Raw genomic sequence first — 22,871 nt, 5'->3', positions numbered from 1 at the left:
TTTCATCACATCCTGGCTACACCTCCCGGGGTGGGGATTCTGCGAAGCCCTCAATGGGCTGGGAGAGAATTCCACTTTATGCACAGGGAGCCAGGATGGCTCCAAGACATGCAGCTGGCACCTGCCTGTGCCAGCCAGGATGAATCTAGCCCCTTGTTTGTGTCCATCAGTTCAATGCTGAGTTCTTGCATCTTCAAGCTGGTGGCAGTTGTGTCTGTAATGAACCTGTCCCCTGGGAGCTGGGATAAGCACTTAGAATGATATGACTGGTCACATGTGGGAGCCGTGTGTTGCATAAGCCACACCGCAGTATAGGTGATGAAGCTCAGTCTATAGCTGTTAAGATTGGAGGGTATGTCTACACTCCAGTCATAGGTGTGTTTGCAGCTCGGCTAGACGTACCTGAGCTAGCTTTGATTTAGCTAGTTTGGGTACCAATAGCAGTGAAGTCGCAGCAGGTGATTCAGCATGGTTAGCTGCCAAAGTAACTACCTGGGTTCCAAGCAGGCTTGTGCAGCCCATGCTAAACTTCATGCTGCCATGGCTTCACTGCTGCCTGTACCTGAACTAGCTAGGTTTAAGCTCCCTTGACCTGCAGTCACCCCCCTTACTTCCTTGATTAGTGTGGACGTTCCATGAGGGGCAAATAATACCAGAAATTTTCTCCAGTATTCTCTGGACTCCCATCAACATGTTTTTATACTAAATAAAGTATCAATTAATCTCCCTGAAATGACTTCCTCTAATTCAGCTGGCTGTCCATGTCCTTGTCAGGTTTCCTCATGTTATTTATGGAAACAGTGTACACATTATATTTCCCACTTAGTTGTAACTGCGGTATCAACACACTTCAGATACATTGGGCCAGAGTTTCTGAAGAGCACACCTTTAGAGCTGCTCCGAAATTTTTAGTTTAAACGGTTTTTAACAAAAAATGCTGGTTTTGGTGAAATCGAAACTTTCAAAATTGTGACCATTTAGACAACATTTTGTTTTAAAAAACTGAAATGAAACACTTCAATCATATGAAAAGAATCCAATTTCAGTGTTCTCAGAATGGACCTTTTCGATTTTTTGTTTTGAAACAGAATTCGTAGTTTTTATACAAAAAGTCAAGTTTTGTTAAAAAGTCAAAATAAAGAACTAAATGTTTTAGATTTTATATATAAAAAAAATATGTTTGGGTTGACACCAAAGTAAGTTTTTCAGAATTTTGTCATGTGGGAAATAATGAAACTTTTGGTTTTGTTCCTTCCTGAGATGGAAAAAAAACAGTCAAACTTGCAGCATTTCCTGTGACAATCCAGTTCCTGCCAAAATCTCTCAGCTCCCATTGGGACACTGGAAAAAAGTAGCTACGTCCATTTGGAAAATGGCCTTTTATTAAAAACAAAGTTCTCCCTCCCTCTCCATGTTGTTGACATTGTTGACATTTTTGATTTCTCATGGCTTTTTTGTGTGTTTTAATAGCAGTGTTTATCAACATTTTTACTTACCATTTTTGTTAAATGGAAAATGTCCACACTTAGCAGAAGTTGCTGCAAATGCTCAGTGCCCAGCAGCTCTCACTGCAATACTTGTGGCCATATTTCCCCATCCAATATACCAGGGGTAGGCAACCTATGGCATGTGTGCCGAAGGCGGCACATGAGCTGATTTTCAGTGGCACTCACACTGCCTGAGTCCTGGCCACCAGTCCAAGAGGCTCTGTATTTTAATTTAATTTTAAATGAAGCTTCTTAAACATCTTAAAAACCTTATTTACTTTACATGCAACAATAGTTTAGTTATATATTATAGACTTATAGAAAGAGACCTTCTAAAAATGTTAAAATGTATTACTGGCATGCAAAACCTTTAATCAGAGTGAATAAATGAAGACTCGGCACACCGCTTCTGAAAGGTTGCCAACCCCTGCAATATACCAAGCTCTTTTGAAAATCTGGCTGTAGATGTCACAACGGGAGCTGCTAGCTGACTAGCAGTTTTCAGAACTTTTTCCAAATGTTCACATTTTTCCTTTACAGGAAAACAGCTTTTTGGTTAATGAACAATTTTGATTAAAAATTTCTATTGGAAAAATAACACCCAAAATCACAAAAACTTGACAGACTTCCATACAGTAGAACTTATTGTGGAGTTCAATTTTATTAATTTCTCAGTGTTATGATCATCTCAAAATTACAGGAGATGCGGCGCTTAAGTTGCTGTATGCTGCACTGCGTCGCTTTTTTCTTGTCTCCATCCCCTATATAAAATATACTTACTTGCCATTCATAAAGCACTCTGAGATCTGATGAAAGCAACTACATAAGTGCAATCTATTTTGTTGCTGTTGCGTATGTTTTGTTTAATAGCCTTTGGCAAGTACAAAGTGGATAATTATAAAATGGCAGCCACGTAATAGGAAGTTTAAAATTGAGTTTTCAGATGGTAATTAAGCAATTAAATCATTAGTTATCCCACTTCATTTGCAGGTGTCTAATCAAGTGATAACTAAAGCTCACAGTGTTGTGTTTTTTGTTTGTTTGTTTTTAGATAAGGGAGTGCAGTAGATCTCATATACTTGGACTTCAATTAAGCATCTGACACAGTAGCACATGGGAAGTTATTAGTTAAATTTGGGAAGATGGGGGTCAGTACAAGAACTTTAAGGTGGATAAGGAGTTGGCTAAAGGGAAAATGGCAAGGGGTTGTGCTGAAAGGTGAATTGTCGGACTGGAGGGAGGTTATTAGTGAAGTTGAAGGAATCAGTCTTTAAACCAGTGTTGTTCAATATATTTTTAATGACCTTGGCACAAAAAGTAGGAGTATTGCTGATGATACCATGGTAGGAAGTATCATCAATACAGAGGAAGATAGGAACGATCTACAGAAAGATCTGGACGGCCTTGAAGATAGAAGTGACAGAAACTGGATGAAATTCAATAGCCCAAAGTCCAAAGTCATGCATTTAGGGTTCTTCTGCAAGGAGGTTTCCTTGTGGGTGCGCCACTTTAGGTGAATCTGTGCCCCTGCTCTTGTAATTGGACATTTTTAGTAGCAGTGCCTCATTGGTTTGCACATGCGCTGTCCCCATCCCATGCCATCTCAGGTGGTTACATAGCGCCGTGCGACCAACCCTCCCTCAGTTCCTTCTCTACTTCCCTCAGCTTGAACGGAGTAATTGGCAGCACCTCTGAGCTTTATCTTTAGTCTAGCTTTAATTTTAGAATATTCGTTAGTTAATAGTTAACTACCCTATCTCTTCCCCATTTATCTATTTCTTTTTTAAAAATTCTTATGAATTTAAGTTTCAGTTATTAGGATATCCCTAAGTGCAGTATAGTTACCCTCCCTCATGGGAGAAACCCTATTCTAAGGGGCATGCCTGGCTCCCTGAGTTTTAAACGTTGCCTCACTTGCCGGTCACCACCCCCAGTTTCTGACAGGCATTCACTACCTTGGCGACACACACACACCAGAAGTACTCCCACTGCCACGCTCTGAAGACCCGTGCCAGGAAAGCAAGGGGCCTACAGCTAAAACTCCTCATGGTGAAGAAGTCTCTGAGCCCGGTGTCCAACCTGGGATCACGAACCTCTCCTGGACAACGGTCTCCAACGGCGACATCTGACAGAGGTTCCCCACCACTCTCTGAGGAAGGAGCACTCCTCCAAAACGGTGACAAAGACACAGGCTCTCACCTCCCCTTCTTGGGAGCCTGTCAAAAAGAGATGTTCCCCGACCTGTCAGACCCCATCAATACCGACCACACTGAGAGTGTCCACCTCTGAAGTAGCAAGACCATCCAGTATCATGGGTACCATGTGAGCCAAAGCCCGTAAGTGGGCTGGCTCGGAAAAAGGCACAAAAGGGAAGACTACCATCCCTGCTTTGGTACTGCCTGAGCTGCTCGAACATGCAGCACCGATCAGTATGGTGCCACCTTCTGCCTCTATAGCACATAGCACACGACCCTCGGCACCAACAACCACGGTAAAGTCACCGGTACTGCCAACAACACCCTCCTCAGTATCAGCGCTCTTGGTACCACAGCAATTTCTCCAACATAAAGACTTTTTGGTCTCCTTGGCACCGGAATCGCCACTCCCCTGTACTGACCTCATTCCAGCATGCTCAGTACCATGCCAACTTACCACACCACTGAGATCAGCTCATCCTTTATCCAACGATGAGGAGGAGGAGGATGAAGGGGAAATCTACTCCTCCCATCACTTCTCGCCTGTCCACACAACTACCAGACCAGGTCCACTAAACCAACATGAATGCCACCCCAGACCTGAAACTCAAGAATGGTACTGACACCCATGGATTCTGTCACCAATGCCATTCCCACAGTGACCTTATTGGGACTGATGGGCAGCATACTGCTAACGCTACCCTAAGTTTCCCAGACCAAACAGGGAGCGGTCGAGACATTCTCCATCACCTTCTGTACCTGGACTCTCTGAACCTCCAGAAGAGGCAGTCGAGGAACTGGAGGAGACTTTGGATCAGGAAGTCAACCCAGCTGCTGATTTTTCATCCTCCTCTCCAGAAGAAGGTATCACGTTCCCACCACCACTGGAGATTCCACTGGAAGAGGTTGCAGAGTCCTAGCATAAGTTGTTGGACATCCTCCAGGCTTCAATCTCTTCCAAGATTGCCCTCCCAATAAACGAGGCCCTTATGGACCGAGTCAAGACCATCTGGCAGACCCCAGCAACAATTCCGCCCACCTGCAAAAGAGCGGATAAAAATACTACAGTATGTCCCTTCCAAGGGGATAGAATTTCTACGCCAAACTCTCTGGTGGTAGAGGGAGTGAATGAGCAGGGCAGACAACACCATTCCGGATCCACCCCATATGACAAGGATTGGAAGAGATTGGACCTTTGGGGCCATACAGCTTATTCTTCAGCAACCCTACAGTTCAGGATTGCACACTTTGAAGAATTTATGGCCAAATACAATCATTCCAATTACTCAAAAATCTCTGACTTTATTCAACATACCTGAGGACAAAAAGCTTTCATATCCAAGGGTCAGCTCCTAGCTCGTACAGCTTTACAAGCTTCATTGGACTTCACAGACATGGCGGCATGCTCCGTTGCCACAGCCATAGTAACGCGAGAAGCTTCCTGCCTCCACCTCTCGGGTTTCCCCAAAGACATGCAATCAACTGTCGAGGACTTCCTGTTCAAAGGGCTCAAGCTGATTGCACCCAAAACGTATGAGTCCCTTCACACATTGATGGACTCCAGGGTGACTCTGAGATCTTTGGGCCTACACAAAAGAAAAAACAGGAGAAGAATTACTCGATGCAAAGATCTAGATCTGTGCCTTACACCCAGCCTCATAGGCAATATGACCCACAAAGGCAGAGGCAGAGACCTGCAAGATGGTGACCACTCCTTTCTCAGCCCTCGACATCTCAACAACCTCCCTCTAAACAACAGGGTCAAGACCAGACACATCTCCCACTTTTTCTATTGCTGGGCCCATCTGACAGCATCCATCCATTCGGAGACCATCTGACTCCATTCCACCCAATGTGGCAAAATATCACATCAGACAAATGGGTATTAGAAATAATCGAGATTGACTATTTCATCCAATTTACCCCCATCCTCTTCAGGGACCCTTTTCATGAACACCTACTGCGACAGGAGATAAACCATCTCATACACCTAGGTGCAGTGGAACCAGTACCAACACAACACAAAGGGAAGCATTTCTACTCCCGTTATATTCTAACCCAGAAAAAAACAGAAGATGGAGGCCCATTCTTGACTTAAGAAGACTCAACAAATTTATGAAGACCCAGCAATTCAGGATGATCACTCTAACAATGATAATTCCAGCCCTAGAACAAGGGGACTGGTTCTCAGCCCTCAACCTCCAGGATACATATTTCCACATGATACATCCCTCACACAGGAGGTTTCTCAGATTTGTTCTGGGAACAGATCATCACCAGTACAAAGTACTCGCTTTCAGCTTATATACGGCTCCATGGGTATTCTCAAAAGTCCTTGTGCTTGTGACAGCTTACCTCCACAGAAAAGCAGTCATAACAGTCCCCATCTGGATGATTGCTTACTCAAAGCCTCAACTCAAGAAGAGGCACTCGAAGCTACCCAAAAGACAGAACAAAAATCACCTATGCAGAGACTAGAGTTCATCAGGCCTACCTTAACTCTTTGGAAGCTACAGCCTCTCTGCCCCAGCACAGATTCACCACTCTTGCCAACCTAATTGCTATAACGCAAGCCAGCCCATAGACGTCGGTCAGGACCTGCCTCCAACTATTAGGCCATATGTCAGCACGACATTTGTCAAGCATGCCAAACTATACATACAATGCCTGCAAGGGTGGCTCAGGAGAGTATATATTCCACACAAACACCGTATAGACAAGTGTTTTATGATGCCAACCAAAGTAAAAAATTCTCCACATTGGTGGACTCAACCACACAATGTTTGCACAGGAGTTCCCTTCACACTGACCCCTCTATCAATGATATTCACAATGGACGTTTCCCAGCTACATTGCGGGGCACACCTGTAGAACCACACGATCCAAGGCTGTTGGTCATCATCTGAGTCAACATTACACATAAACCTATTGGAGCTGCGGGCAGTCTGCAATGCATGCTCATACTTACTACCCGTGATCAGGTACAAGGCCATAATGGTGCTGACGGACAACGTCGCTTGTATGTTTTATATAAACTGCCAAGGAGGGGCATGGTCATGCTCCCTATGCACAGAAGCCATCCTCCTTTGGAACTGGTGCATCTGCCACAACATCGACATCTCAGCCTCCTATTTACCAGGATGCCAAAACATCACTGCAGATTTACTGAGCAACACATTTTCTCAAGACACAAGTAGGAAATGAACACCAGGGTACTACAGAACATATTCAGACACTGGAGTTTCCCAACTGTAGACCACTTTGTGACAACCCAGAATGCCAAGTGCCCATAATTCTGCTCCAGAGTAGGACTGGGGCCCCATTCTCTAGGCGATGATTTTCTCCTCAAATGGGATACACATCTACTGTATGCTTTTCCCACAACCCCTCTCCTTGCCACGGGCATACACAACATGAGGACCAACATCTCCAGAGTCATCTAGATAGCCCCCAGGTAGCCCAGAAAAATACATTTTCCTTACCTTGTAAAGATGGCTGTGTTTTCCACCATGCACTCTTCCACTTACACCTTATCTCCTATCTCAGGATTCGGGCCAGGTTTAGCACACGAATCTGGCAAGACTTAACCTGAAGGCATGGCTACTCCATGGTTCCAAGATAATAAAATGACCTGTTCAAAGGATGTAAGGGACATTTTTTTAAACAGCAGAAGATCTACTTCACAGTATACCTATCTGCGCAAATGGAAGAGATTCCATACATGGTACCAGAATAGGCAAACAATAGCAACTACCTCTCTTTTATCAATGGTATTGGATTACATACTGGAACTCAAGAAACCTGGTTTCTCATTGAGCTCAGTCAGAGTACACCTCATGACAATCATGGTGTTCCACCATGAAGTGGACAAGTTCTCAATCTTCGCCCACCCTATCACTATGTGCTTCCTCAAAAGTCTTTGTAACTTTTACCCTGAAATAAGAGCCCCTTATTTCCAACATAGGACCTCACTCTGGTGCTGTGATACCTTACAGGGGACCGTTTTGAACCACTAGAGAAGTTTTCACTTCTCCACCTTTTGATGAAGGTGGCCTTCCTCATCACTATCACATCCACCCACAAGTAGGAGAGCAGGGGGCCCTCATGGCAAATCCCCCATACACAATATTTTTCAAAAACAAAGTTACCCTATAACCACGCCCCAAGTTGCTACCTAAAATAGTTCCATCATTCCTTTTGAATCAACCCATCCATCCCCTATCGTTCTTCCCAAATCCTCATGGGAACAAGCAAGAAGCAATGTTTCATACCCTGGACATCTGAAGGGCGCTAGCATTTTACATTGAAAGGCCAAAGTCTTTCAGAAAGTCACCAAAGTTATTTCTTTCCATCACGGAACAATCTAAGGGAGACACCGTATCCAGACAAAGGCTGTCAAAATGGATCTCCAGCTTCATTTATGCATTTAGGGATGACTAACAAGAATTTTAGTTATAAGCTAGGGACGCACCAGTTGCAAGTAACGGAGGAGGAGAAGGACCTAGGAGTCCTGGTTGATCGTAGGATGACTATGAGCAGGCAATGTGATATGGCCGTTAAAAAAGCAAATGCGGTCTTGGGATGCATTAGGCGAGGTATTTCTAGTAGGGATAAGGAGGTGCTAGTCCCGTTATATAAGGCGTTGGTGAGACCTCATCTGGAGTATTGTGTGCAGTTTTGGTCTCCCATGTTTAAGAAGGATGAATTCAAACTGGAACGGGTACAAAGAAGGGCCACTAGAATGATCCGAGGAATGGAAGGCCTGTCGTATGAAAGGAGACTTGAGGAGCTCGGTTTGTTTTCCCTAACCAAAAGAAGGATAAGAGGAGATATGATTGCACTCTTTAAATATATCAGAGGGATAAATACCAGGGAAGGAGAGGAATTATTTCAGCTCAGTGCTAATGTGGACACGAGGACAAACGGATATAAATTGTCAGTCAGGAAATTTAGGCTTGAAATTAGACGAAGGTTTCTAACTATCAGGGAGTGCAATACTGGAACAGCCTACCGAGGGAAACAGTGGGGGCGAAGGACCTCCATGACTTTAAGATTAAGCTAGATAAGTTTATGGAGGAGATGGTATGATAGGATACCGGGCTTAGTCAATAGGTTAATTAAGTGCCACACTGGTAAATAGTACAATGGGTCAATGATATGATATTCTTAACCTTTTTCCAGAGGGTATGGCTGGAGAGTCTTGCCCGCATGTTCGGGGTTCAGCTGACCGCCATATTTGGGGTCGGGAAGGAATTTTCCTCCAGGGTAGATTGGCTGTGGCCCTGGAGGTTTTTCGCCTTCCTCCGAAGCATGGGGCAGGGGTTGCTTGCTAAAGGAGTGGGGGGATCGGCTTATGTGGCCTGCATCTTGCAGGAGGTCAGACTAGATGATCATAATGGTCCCTTCTGATCTTGAATTCTATGATTCTATGATTCATTGACTTTTGCTATCGCCATCAATAGCTACCACCCCCACCGGAGACCCACAAATGCTCCACCAGAGCTCTCTCTACATTGATAGCCTCCCTCAACAATGTGCCCATTGTGGACATCTGCAGAGCAGCCGCCTGGGCGTCAACCCATGTGTTCACACAGCACTATGCCATAGAGCAGCACTCGACATCACATGCTGTACTGGGACATGTGGTTTTATCATCTGCCATGACTGCAACTCCGAAACCCCTTCCTTCCACTGAGGGGCACCGCTCTACCATCACCTAAAGTGAAGCACCCACAGGGACATCAGAAGAAGAAGAAGAAGAAGAAGAAGACTCACCCTGTGCAGTAACTGAAGTTCTTCCAGGTGGTTGTCCCTGTGGGTGCTCCACTACCCTCCATCCTCCCCTCTGCTTCGGAGGTTTTCTTGTGCCATAGACTCTGTGGTAGAGAAGAAACCAATGGGGGATTGGTCGCACAGTGCTATGTAACCGCCAGAGACAGTGTGAGATGGGGACAGCATATATGTGACCCAACCAGGAACCACTACTACAAATCTTGGTTTACAACTCAGGAGTGCAGATTCACCTAAAGTGGAGCACCCACAGGGACAACCATCTCACAGACCCACCGTTATGGCACAGGGTGAGTGACCTTCTTGTGCTGGTTGATAAGCCCCAGGCTTAGTTAAAACCTATTGATGCTTCATGGGGAAACCTCAGGAAAACATCCTCTCTAGAACGAAGGGTGCCAAAGGCTTGAGGGCATAATTCTCTTCTTCATCCTTTGCAGCACACTTATGGTACACAAGGGTCAAAAAGCAGGCAGATCCCCACCCCTCAGGATTCCCTTAGCTTGGGAGAGCCTCCAGCTGATGTAGAATGGGCATAGCTGAGCCCTACCCCACTGTGGTCTACAGACCTCCTCAGGGTAAACGGTCAGGGTAAGTGGCATGCTGGGGATCTGGATGGTGCATGGTTGGCATAGAACTGGCCCCAGGATGTGTGAGCTGTAACCTGCTCTTTGGAGCCCAGCAGACAGCGGTCTCGGTGGAGAACCTAGCTCTGTCCTCTTCTCTTTTTCATTTAATTTTGCATTAAACCAGCCTCTCCGTTGCCCAGCAGTTCAGCTGTTGCCGTGACTGTTTCCTCACCTGAAATCAGGAGCGTTAATTGCTGTGTTAATTATGAAGATACCGCAAACAGATTATTGTGTGTGCAGGAGAGTAAAAACTCTCTCAGCAGGAGGGGATAAACTCTCAATAACACAGAGCCTATTTTCTTGCAAATGTTCTTAGCCAAACAAATCAAGAGAATAGATATATGTTGCCAAGAAAGCCAGCAGAAATGATCTCTCGGTAAACCATTTACCACAAGGCAGAGGTAGCTCCTAAACTGACTCTATAATGGTGAGTCCTATTTAGACATCAGTAGTTAGAAGGTTTGCCAGACTATATAGTATTTTCATTTTGTACAGCATCACGTTGAGGCCTGAATCATAGGTCTGTTATGGCCCATTATGCTGTAGGTAAATAGGGTGATTACCTGTCCCTTATTTTAAGGGACTATCCCTTATTTCATTGATTTCTCTTAGGGTGACCATCCTTCCCTTATTTTAAGAGATATTCCTTGACCATTTAAACATTAAATCAAAGCTTATAAGAATTGCTTTGTATACTTGAGGGTAGTACAAATGTACACTTGAGAGAAAAAATATATGATATGCTAAGAGGAACGGTATTTCCCTAAAATGTCACTTAAAATAAAGCATTGTCTCTTGTTTTTCATGTGGTTTTCCCTGTACTCCGTCCAACAAAGGTGGTCACCCTAAGTGCAAAAGGGCTCTAAATTGGACTGTGAAATGCCCTGTGTGGCATAGAATAAATGGAATAGCCTCTCACATCCATCAGCATGTTGGGGGCATAGTCAGGGAAGTGGGAATACAGCTAGACTGCCTACTTTTGTTGTCATAATAGTCCCTTGGTTGCCATTGCAGCTGGCTGAAATTTAGAACGGCCCTGAGACTGCTCTAAACTGAGCCAGAGGCCAGCCTGGCCACCATCCAGACCATGAATCTGGGAGCGCCACGCTAGATAGAGCTCAGGTATTCCTGCAAATTGGGCCCTCTCATTGGCCTGCATTAGAGCGCTAATTAAGGCCCAGGTGAATACAACAGTAATTGCGTTATATAGCTCAGAAAGTTTGATACATTTTAGGAAATTAGGTGAGAAAAACTCGCCATCTTTGTTAATTACATAAGAGGACACAGCTTCACCTTTGTTTGGTCGAGAGATGAGGGCGCGTTGTCTTGGAACTTAAAATATATTTCTTAACACTCTTGCTAAATTAGTCCTCTGATTGCAAAGTTGTGTTTTTTGTTTCTGAGTCTTCCTCATAAAACGTGCACCCACAAATTGTGCTAAAGCAACTAAATATACCGTCATTATATGATGTATATTGAAGTCAGTTCAAGCAAATCACAGCGCAAACGTCATTTATCACTGCATCTTTAAAGGGCCATTGTGAGAAGTGCTGGACTGACAGCACTGAAGACTGAAGTCCTCCATCTAAGTTGGTGCTGGACAGATAATGGTAGGACAAGCTTCCTCACCAGGGTGCCAGAGTGCCTTTGCCCTGATATAGATAAGGATGAAAGCATGGCTCAGTCTCCATGCCTATTCAGTCTTGTCTTTGTGTGTGATGTGGATGCCCGGCCCCCTAGAAAGGAAAGAGAGACCACAATAAAGTTGTGCACACACCACCATTAACCTGTGCAACAGCTTTCAGTCATTACTGATGAGAGGTGGATTTGAACCAATGATGAGTTAAAGACTTTGGGTAAAATGTTCCTATGTGACTTAAAAGCCGAAGAGCTTGTCTGTATGGGGAAATTTGCCAGCAGAACTATGCCAGTATAATTATACTGCTATTATTGTATTGGTGTAAAATCACATAAACTATACTGGGAAAATGCGCTCTTATTCCCAAAGAAGAGAGTCCAAATGGGGTGTTACATTGGTATAACTATAATGCTATGATTATACTGGTACAGTCCTGCTGGTAAATTTCCATGTAGATAAGCCCTAAAACCCATTTTCAAAGGAGATGTAGGCACTAAGGCCATGTCTACATTACCCGCCAGATTGGTGCGTAGTAATGGATCTATTGGGGATCAATTTATCGCATCTCGTCTAGACGCGATAAATCGATCCCCGAATCGACACCCGTACTCCACCTCGGCAAGAGGAATAAACAGAGTCGACGGGGGAGCCGCGGCGGTCGACTTGCCACCGTGAGGACAGCCAGGTAAGTCGAACTAAGATACTTTGACGTCAGCTACGCTATTCGCATAGCTGAAGTTGCGTATCTTAGATCGATCCCCCCGTAGTGTAGACCAGCCCGTAGGCTCCTAAGAGCACATCTACACTACAGCTGATACACCAGCACCGCTATGGCACTGCAGCGATGCTGCTGTGGCGCCATAGTGTAGAAGCTTCTGACATCAATGGAAGGGGCTTTTCTGTTGATGTAGCTCATCCATCTCTGAGAGGCAGTAGCTAGGTCTACCAAAGAATTCGAGCCACATCTACGTTGGAGCTAAGGTCAACCTAATTACAGCACTTGGTGCAAAATTTTTCACAGCCCCATGGGATGTAGCTAGATGCATCTAATTTTTAAGTGTAGTCCAAACCAAGGCCATGTTGAAAGTCAATGGGACTTAGGCTCCTAACTCACTTTGGGTACGTCTACACTGCAATAAAAGACCTGCGGCATGGTCAACCGACTCGGGCTCATGGTCTGTGGGGCTAAAATTTGCAGTGTAAACATTCAGGCTTGGGTTACAGCCTGGCCTCTACAACCCTGTGAGGTGAGAGGATCTCAAAGACCAGGCTCCAACCTAAGCCTGAACATCTACTCTGCAAGTTTTAGTCCTGCAGCCCAAACACTGTGAGCCCGATTCCATTGACCTGGACTTTGAAACTTGGTGCTGGTGTTTTTTTGGCTGCAGTATAGACATAGCCTTAGGCATTCTGAATTTTTTTTACCCTTTGGACCTGATTCACCATTGTCCTGCACCAGCAATCAATCACACCAGTACAAAATGAATGCAAAGAGGGGGTGCAAATTGCTACCATTCTGATTTTGGATTCACCTTTATTGGTGTAAATAACTGCAGGGCAAGAGAGAACAAAGTCACCTGAGTCTTGTTACTAGTCCCCAGACCTATCCCAAGACAGTGACATTTAATTCTTGAGTCTCAAGGCAATATAGTTCTGAATGGTGCATGAATCATGCTTGTTTAACTGCTTTCTTTGGAGTTTTGGAAGCAATAGAAATGTTTTCATAAATTAAAAATTGGAAGATGGGATCCAGATTACTCTTTGCCAACTGCTTTTTGTTTGGATCTCAGAGCCAAAGGAACCCGTGAATATAAAATGCATATCCTGTATCCTGCACCCCATAGCCTATCTCTTTATCTAGTAAATTATGAGAGAGAAATTGTAGTTCATCAGATTTTATATTTCTTTTCTGTCCCTTGATGCATCCTAGTCCTGGCAAAATACCAAAAGAGATGCAGCCCTGCAAACGTGTTTGATACTCTGAAATTCAATTTCTCGTGGTGCTGTAAAATAGGGTTCTGTTAAATGTTTTCCGTTGGAATGTGCAGTACTAATCCCATTATTGCTGCTCAGACTAGCCTAGTCTGGTTTGAATCTAATGTCTTTGTCTGGGGGGAGTGGCACAGGAGGCGAAGGGTTGAGAGTCCAGGCCAATGCATCAAATTTCAACATGAATTTCCTGAGAAGTAATAAGACTTTATTTGATATAGTGCCTTCCACCCAATCCATCTCAGAGGCGAGCCATCACAAGGTTACAGGAATATTGTAATACACACATGGCTAACCGTCAGTAAATGAGCAGTGGATTCAATTGCTTCAGCATCTAATGGTGTTAACTAACCCCTGGACCTGGATTTGAATCACTCTGCAACATTTCTGGGAGCTAAGAGTTTAACTTTCGGTATTTTAAACCACTAGACCTCAGAGCTCCCCTGCTGATTGGTTTATAACATTTAGACTGTTCAAAACGTGCTTTAGCGTTAGCCGGGTTTTTTTATGATTGAGAATTAAGCAATTTCCTGGCCTGTGCATTTTGGACTTAATTGAAAATAATTCATAGGGATAGATTTATCACTGGTGTAAGTAAGTAGGGAGACCTGGGTTCTAGTCCCAGCTATGCCACTAATCATCTGTTTGGCTTTGAACAAGTTATGTCACTGTTCTGTGCCTCAGTTTCTCCATTTGTAAAATGGGGTTAATGCTACAGACTTCCCTTTGTAAAGTGCTCTGAGCTCTATGGATGCCAAGCACTAGAAATGAGCTAAGTGTTATTACGTTTATGGAGGCAGGCTTGCATACAGCAATGTGGAATTTGACCCTTGTTCTCCATGGTTTGCTCGAGATGATTTAAATCCATTTTCAAGTGGTCTTAATGACTTACAGATCTGCTATCAATTATTGTGTGTCATCTCACTTTGTCATAACATAAGAAGACAAGAGCAACATTAAAGAGACTGTTTAATCGATGTACGGAGCGGTGTAGCAAATCCTCCATCATTTGGCATCTTTAAATTGAGCAGCCCGGATGTCTTTCCAAAAGAGACACTGTAGCTCACCCCCAAGTTACTGGGTTTGCTCAGGAATCACTGAGTGAAATTCTGTGGTTTGTTATGCAGGTCAGACAAGATCATAGTGGTCCTTTCTAGCCACAACCTATAACATTTCACAGGGGTGAAAGTAACTTAAAGGACTTACTGAGTGGGGCGTGGCCTCAACTGGAAGAGGCGGGGCCTTTCAAGATTTAAATACTCTGAGGCTCTGGCTGTGGCTGGGAGCCCCAGGGCCTTTAAATCACCCCGGAGCTCCTGTGGTGATTTAAAGGGCCTGGGGCTCTGGATGCTGCAGGGAGCCCTGAGCCCTTTAAATCCCCACCGGAGCCCTGCCGCTGCTGGGGTAGCGGCAGCAGGGCTCCGACAGGAATTTAAAGGGCCAGAGGCTCTGGCCACTGTGGGGATCCTGGGCCCTTTAAAGCACTGCTGAAGCTTCAGCAGCAGGGCTCTGGCAGTGCTTTAAAGGGCTCGGGACTCCCTGCAGGGGCCGGAGTTCTGGGACCTTTAAATCCCCGCCCGAGCCTGGCTACCAGAGCTCCGGCGGTGATTTAAAGGGCCTGGGGTTCCCCGCAGTGGCTGGAGCCCTGGGCCCTTTAAACCGGCCAGAGAAGCCGGTCCAGTCTGGCACGCCATACCGGCCCTTGCCAATATGCCGTACCGGCCCGTACCAGCTTACTTCCACCGCTGACATTTCGGCACTGTGAAAAATAGTGATCCAATGAGCTTATTTCTCTGCTAATTTTTAGGGTTAGTACAGCACTGTTTGACGGAGATCCCAAATAGGTCAGTGTTTGTAGGAGAGAGCACAAAATACAATGAAACCTCTTAGATTAATCAGGCCAGATAAACCCTGACTGAAAACAAAGCTGAAGCCAGGTAAGCAAAGCAGAGCTGATGGTTGTAATACCAAGAAATATTCTGCTGCGTGTCTAATGGGCTTCAATTACAACGCAGCGTGGCATTGACAGACGTGCTACACACTAAGAAATTATGAACCTTCAAAAGATTTGGAGTAGTTTTGAATTCACGTAATCAGTTACCATTGTGTGACCAGCAGAACCCGGTTCCTCCATATACTTGCTGGGTGACCTTTCGTCCATCACTTTGCTTCTCTCTGCCTCAGTTCCCATCTGTAAAACGGAGGTAATGGCACTTATCTACCGCACGGCGGTTTTGTGAGGATAAATACATTAAAGATTGTGAGGTGCTCAGATACTGTGGTAATATGGGCCATAGAAGTACTGGAGACAGGTAAGCTAGGTTGGATGTTTTGCTTGATCTTGGTGCCTGGGAGTAGATGTTGTATGTGTTTCTGGGTGAAGCTGCAATGGCAGGTTTGATTGAATTTTTTAAAACCATAATATTAAAATTAAGAGAAGAGGGAAAAGCACGTTTTACAATTTTGGAATATGTGTTCAGACAGTCACCCAAAAGTCAGAGACTTACCCAAACTTGTTTTGATGATTTTTTTGAGACTGCTACAATGAGCTTGAATTCTCATGCAAACAAACTTTCTTGCAAAATATATGGTGCTTCTGCCCCACCAATAAATCTCACCAAAAAGCCTCATGCTGCTTTCATACTTTCTGTCTGATCCTGGATGGAATCAGGAAGTGAATTAAAAAAAAATTTCAGAACCTCCAAAAGTTTTAGTTCAATGATGATTCAAAAACTGGACAAAGGTTCTAGGGGGGAGTTGTTTTAAATAACCTGGTTCTCCCATTTCCTGTTGCCAGTGATACTGAAGAAGGGGTCACCAACTGAATTCTGGAAAGGGATCTTCCCATATAGACAAGAATCTGCATCACATAAGCCTTCAACTGGAGTTTTCTAAATTAGTTCTTGGTAGGAAGCTTGTTCACTTCTCCTGTGGATGGTTTTGAACAATGCAACACCTCACCGCTGACATTCTGATCAGACCCATCCTCTTCATATTCCAGAGATCTTGCTGTCCTAGAGCCTGCATTTTATAGGTCCCCCTCTGTTTTAGATGTAGCGTCTATGCCAAGTACACATGGAATCATAAAGTCAGGTAGAATAGTGAGTCAGAGCTGACAAGTTTTGTACGTTAAAGACTGGTTACAGCTGCTCCACTGGCAGAACAAGGGGCAGAGTTAGCCAAGTCTAAGAGAATGTCTTCACTGCACACCTAACGCAGGTTTTTATCCCATACCCCTATAGCACCCACACAGAAAAACCTCTGAGATGTGTTTGGAAGTGCTTTAAGCCAAGCTAGCTGATCCAGCAGGGTTAGAACCTGGCCTCCAGTTTAACTCAGGCTGGAGGACACAGGCAAAAATTCCTCAAGTGCTGATAGTCATCTAATCTCTTCCCGCAATTCCTCCCAAAGGACAGACAAGTTCAAATGCAACTGACCCAATTGACTGATAAAGAATCCTAGAGCGTCTCAGCACAAAGAACCCTGGGATATGCCCCAGGCGACCATAGGTAAGTGCAGAAATGGTGAGCACAGTGGGGTCCTGCTGGGGCGATGCTCACACCTGGGCTAGGCTAACCAGAGTGCTCAGACCCAGGTGCGGATCACTCAGGTTAGCTGTGCAGTGAAGACATGCCTTAAATGTGAATTTCCCTAATTGTTCCTAAGGCTCTCAAGTGGAGTTTTGATGCTAACTCCAAGGGAAGAGTGCCACCTACTGGACCATAAGTAACACTTCCTTAAGCATCTGCTCTGCAGTAAGTGTTCCATGGATGTCTCATAGGATATGTGTACCTTCCAACTGGACACTCACAGCTGGCTCGGGCTTGCAGGATTTGGGTACTGGGGCTGTTTAATTGCAGTGTACATGTTCAGGCTTGGGCGGCGAGGTGGGAAGGTCCCAGAACTCGGGCTTCAGCCTGAGCCTAAGTGTCTACACTGCCATTAAACAGCCCTATAGCCCAAGCCCTACGGGGTGTCTAATGGCAATGTAGACAAGCCCTTAGTCTAACACTGACCTGGCCCAGAGCTGCTTTGCTTGTGAAAGTATTGGGTCACCACACAAGGTGGTACAGCTGTCTGGTCAAACGGGATTGGATAAAATAACAACCAAACCTCATAGCAAACCAGTTCGAAGACTGAAAACATTTGGTTAGGTTTCCTTTCTGTACCTCACCCAGCAGGAGCAAAATTTCTTCTGGCCAGAGTTAGGGCTCAGTGACTATACACCTGTACAGCCCCATTGTTTTCTGGCTTCAGTGACACCTGAGTAGCCCCCTTGACTTCATTGTGGTTGCACAGGGATAGCTGACTGGCTCGGTCATTGGAACTTAATTCTGTTGATGGTGTATGAGCTAGAGTAGAATCCAGCTCTCTTCTTTAACCACTCAGGACTTCAGTGACGACTACCATGTAGGGAGAGTTGGCTGGGAAGTGGTTTTCAAATCCTGAGTTATTAATTTTCAAATGATACCTCACAAGGTGTATTTTGTACAAATATTATTATAATAGTGTGTGAGGTGTGAATACAGGGGTGCTTTTGGTCACATCTAGGTGCATACCAGATACCCTGCAAAACCAATAACAATAAAAAGTTGTGTGTGCTTACTTTAGTCACCATGGTAAGCAAATATGATTCTGAGCACGTCTATTAAAGTGGAAGGTGCCCTCTTTGTACAGTCTAATTTCCTAATAGAACCATGGTGCAAAATCTCTTATCTGCCTAGGCCACCACTGTTAATGCATGAGGGGTGGGAATGTGGATGAACAATAAAAGTTGATAACAACAGAGGGGCCAGTACATGCTTAATGGCAAATTCTCCCCCACAAAAATATTGGTCTTCGTCCCACCTCACTGTCTGCATAGAAGTCAGTTGCATTATGTATTTTAAGGCTTTGCAATTCTTGAACGAAAAGCATTACCGAGCCAGGGCCGCCCGGGGGGTGGGGGGGCAAGTGGGGCAATTTGCCACAGGCCCCGCGCCCTGCAGGGGCCCCCACGAGAGCTTTTTGGGGCCCCTGGAGCAGGGGGCTTCTTCCGCTCCGGGTCATCGGCGGCAATTCAGCGGCGGGGGGTCCTTCCACTCCGGGACCCGCCGCAGAAGAGCTGGGTCTTCGGCAGTAATTCGGCGGCGGGGGCCCCCTGCCACAGGTCTTCGGGGCACTTCAGCAGCAGGTCCTGGAGCGGAAGGACCTCCCGCTGCCGAATTACCGCCGAAGTGGGGCCCCCCGCCGTCGAGGACCCCAGGCCCCCTGAATCCTCTGGGCGGCCCTGTACCGAGCTACAATGTAGTATAGTAACTAATGGTAATTTTTGTATTCAGTTTTGTACAGGAGTGTCACTGCTCCGTATGCATTGGGCAGTGCCTCTGAAGTCTCCTGTTTATATATTTTATAGGCAGGACACGATCAAAAAGGAATTTGTAATCTACTGCATTTCTGTCACCACCTGCATGTTATGAAGCATTGGTGTGAGTCGTTCCCTTTCCATTAATGTGCATTAAGGGCTCAGCTCAGTTACCAGCCTACCTCTTTGTTGAGACTTGAATATGAGGCAGACAAGCAAAATGAAAAACTAAAGAAAAATATTGATCCGGGACACTGCTGATGGGTGATGCACTACTAATGTAATATCAGTAATGGTTTTGGGGATTCAGCAGGTCATATGTAAATAATGCACCGGAATAAACCCTGAGATAATAGCAGATATGAAAATTAAGCTCTAAACTGACCCAAACTCTGTCACAAATCTCAAACTGAACCCCAAAGATTCAGAGGCCGAACAGGTTTGGTTAACTTTCCCCTACACGTTCCTCTCATGTCTCTGGGATTTGTGGTTAGGCCCAGGGCTGGGAGTACTGAAATATCGCAAATAAGTGGTTCTTTTGGGATATTTTTTCACTGCTTGAAACTAAGAGGCACTGGAGGGACGAAGTAGGAAATACCGTATAGCTGTGAATAATGGGATGAAATGAAGAGGATGAAAATTTAGGCTGAATAGCTGGAAGAGATGGAAAAATCTGATCTGAGATTGTTTTTGCCCAATGAAGCTGACCACGGCTGATAAGTCCCTGTTTAAGCAATGGTGTGACCCAGGCAGGTGCTGGGCATGCTGTCCCCCACATAGTTTGACAGATGCACCTCCTTCCCAGTCTGAAGCATCCCTGCCATTCCAGTCCGGCGTTTCTCATGGTCAGAGACAAGTGTGTATGTTCTGAAGCATATAATAAAAGTTAGAGAGGGTAAATGACTGTTTGTTCCGTTTATTCTATCTCCTAGACAGTACCGGTGAATTTTCCCACTATATTCTCCAGAAATTGATCTAATCCGGTTTTAAATAATTGAAGCACTGGGACTTGTTTCCCTTGGGAGATAATTCCACATCCTGCTAGAAGCCAAAAGGAGTCACTCTGATGCACGTAAGCTTTGAAAGGGGCACTCTTGTAATGAAGAGCTCCATCTAAGAATAATGTCAAAGCAATGTGGCAGGGCAATTAAAACGGGAATTAAGAAGCTGGCAGAATATTAGTTCAGTGAGGTCAAGATGACAGTATATAATGAGATGACTGCTTTGCATTCAGCTTGGGTTTCTAAATCATAGGGTGGATTTTACTGCATTTTATAAAATGGCAAAGAGCGGTAAATGGATTAATATTTAAATTTTATGCAAATGAAGAGATAGCAAGTATAGGGATTTTTTTATTAAAGATCCATTATACAAATTATAGATGGGAAAAGATGTGTTTGAGGCCATCTAGTCAATGTGGCTGCCAGGATTGGATTGGCAGGGGGCAGGCAAGATGTTCTCATAGGGAGTTTAAATTCCTAATTTCTCCAGCAGGTAAGATAAAAATATGAGGTCTCGGTAGCTGAGCTGTATAAAGAGGTGAAGCTAATCAGAGGAAGCCAAACCCTACCAGTGGTTCTCAACCAGGGGTACACGTACCCCTGGGGGTACGCAGAGGTCTTTCAGGAGGTACATCAACTCATCTAGATATGTGCTTAGTTTTACAACAGGCTATATAAAAAGCACTAGCCAAGTCAGTACAAACTAAAATTTCATGCAGACAATGACTTGTTTATGCTGCTCTGTATACTATACACTGCAATGTAAATACAATATTTATATTCCAACTGATTTATATTTATATGGCAAAAATGAGAACATGAGCAATTTTTCAGTAATAGTGAGCTGGGACACTTGTATTTTTATGTCTGATTTTGTAAGAAAGTAGTTTTCAAGTGAGGTGAAACTCGGGGATACGCAAGACAAATCAGACTCCTGAAAGGGGTACAGAAGGCTGGAAAGGTTGAGAGCCACAGCCATAGACAATGCCTTGAAGCAATTCATTCATTTCCCCTACTTTTATAACTCCTTGTTGGGTTTTCTGTATTCAACCCTCAGCTAATTCCTCCTCAGGGCACTCTTCCAAATGAGGTCCTGATAAGACATTCCACCCTCCTTTTTGACCTGATGTACCATCTTCACAGAGTCACTGAGGGAAATCCCAGCCCAACTGAAGTCAGTAGCAAAATTCCCATTAACTTCAGTGAGGTCAAGATTTCACCCGTGGATTTTAAGTCCAGAAGGGACCATTGTGATCATCTAGTCTGACCTCTGGCGTAACACGGGCCATGCAATTTTGTCCAGCGATTCCTGAATTGAAACCAGTAACTTTGGTTGAACTCAACATATCTTTTAGGAGGACCTCTAGTCTTGAATTAAGCCCTGATTTAGAAAAAGCATCCATATGCAGGAGAACACATTAAAAATCAGGGGACTTAAATACATTCTTAAAACTAAGTGTGTTCTTAAGTGATTTCAAGTCAGTCCTGAAAGCACAATTCTTCCAAGGAGATCATGAATCATAATCTTCTCCTCAAAGTGACTGTATATTTTAGAAAGGAGACAAAGTGCAAGAATAATTTTCAAGCAGCAGGTGTCAGGGTTATGGAAGACTGAGGCCACATTTTCTTTCCTACCAAGTACAGTGATATTCCTATCCTAGAAACATTTTCAAAACAATGTTACGTTGAGTTTAGCATCTCATTCTATGGGGAAGTTGAAATGGGAGGTGGAGTTCCAAACCAGACCATTGTGGGGACCTATTCATTGTGGACCCTCTCGGACAATCTAACACCATCAGCCTGGGAAATGGGAGAGTGGATGTGGACAGGAAAGCTCACCCACAAGGAAAAAATACAGTGAGATGTAGAAGCTAGTGAGGATGTGGAGAGATGCTTTAGCATGGCTATGAGAGACTTTTCCCTTTTATTGGCTCCACTGATGCTCAGTCCAAGAAACCCCTTCCCAAGGGGGTTCAGGACAAATCACGGTTAACAATAGGGCTGTGCAAAAAGGAAAGCTTTGGCCAGCAAAGTTAATGATGCCCCCGAGACATTACTACAAGACGTGGATTGAATCTTACTGCAATAAGTTCTGTTCAGCATCCCAAGAGGTGCCCCAACCCTCCCTTCCTTTCCAAGTGCAACTCATGTGCAACTGCCTGAAGTTACTGTTAACCCTTGTCCTTCTGCCCCATGGCCCCAATAACTGGTATTGGCTGGCATCCTTTATTATGTCTTGTCTCAACTTAGGGCTCAGACCTTACTTCTGAAGGCCAGTCCCATTGAAATTAAAAAATGGGGAAGTACCTAGATTTATGGATGCCTAAACTTGAGTATGCACAAAATGGCTCCTGGAGACCCATCTGCATTAAATGAATCTCTGCCTTCTACACACAGTTGAATATCTAGACTCCTCCGCAGGTTCATAGTGAGATGCGCTGCTGCTGCTCTATCCCAGGAGCTCTACTGTCACTTGCTGTAAGACACAGCTTGCTTAGTTGTTTGGCACCACATACATCAGGCCACAACATTTGGAGAAGCAGATTTTGTGCAGAACGGAACCGCTTACACAGCCATGGGCTGCAACTCTACGTCATTTGAATCATTGGGCTTTTTTTCTCTCTGATCCATGGCAGCTGCTTCAAGTCTTTAAAGCTCCTCTGTCCTTCTCCCTCCCTTCCTCTTAAATTTTTGGCAAGGCCGTTTGCAAAGAAATTATCAATTTTTATTAAATTTCTACTATGCCTCCCCTCAAGAATCTCCAAGTGTTTCCTGGTAATAGCTGCTTTGCAGCAATAAA

At 44.6% G+C, this 22,871-nt stretch overlaps 1 protein-coding gene across 3 annotated transcripts in view; it reads left to right on the top strand.

Annotated features, from left to right (window-relative positions):
• CRHR2 (corticotropin releasing hormone receptor 2) overlaps nucleotides 1–22,871 on the top strand; it is a 266,132-nt gene that overhangs the window by 201,528 nt on the left and 41,733 nt on the right. The gene's annotated exons all lie outside the window — the stretch shown is intronic.

The sequence above is a fragment of the Mauremys mutica genome, chromosome 2 (genome assembly GCF_020497125.1).
Source record: "Mauremys mutica isolate MM-2020 ecotype Southern chromosome 2, ASM2049712v1, whole genome shotgun sequence".
Lineage (NCBI taxonomy): Eukaryota > Metazoa > Chordata > Testudines > Geoemydidae > Mauremys > Mauremys mutica.
The sequence above is the reverse complement of the archived record's forward strand: the minus strand, read 5'-3'. Positions and strand labels throughout refer to the sequence as shown.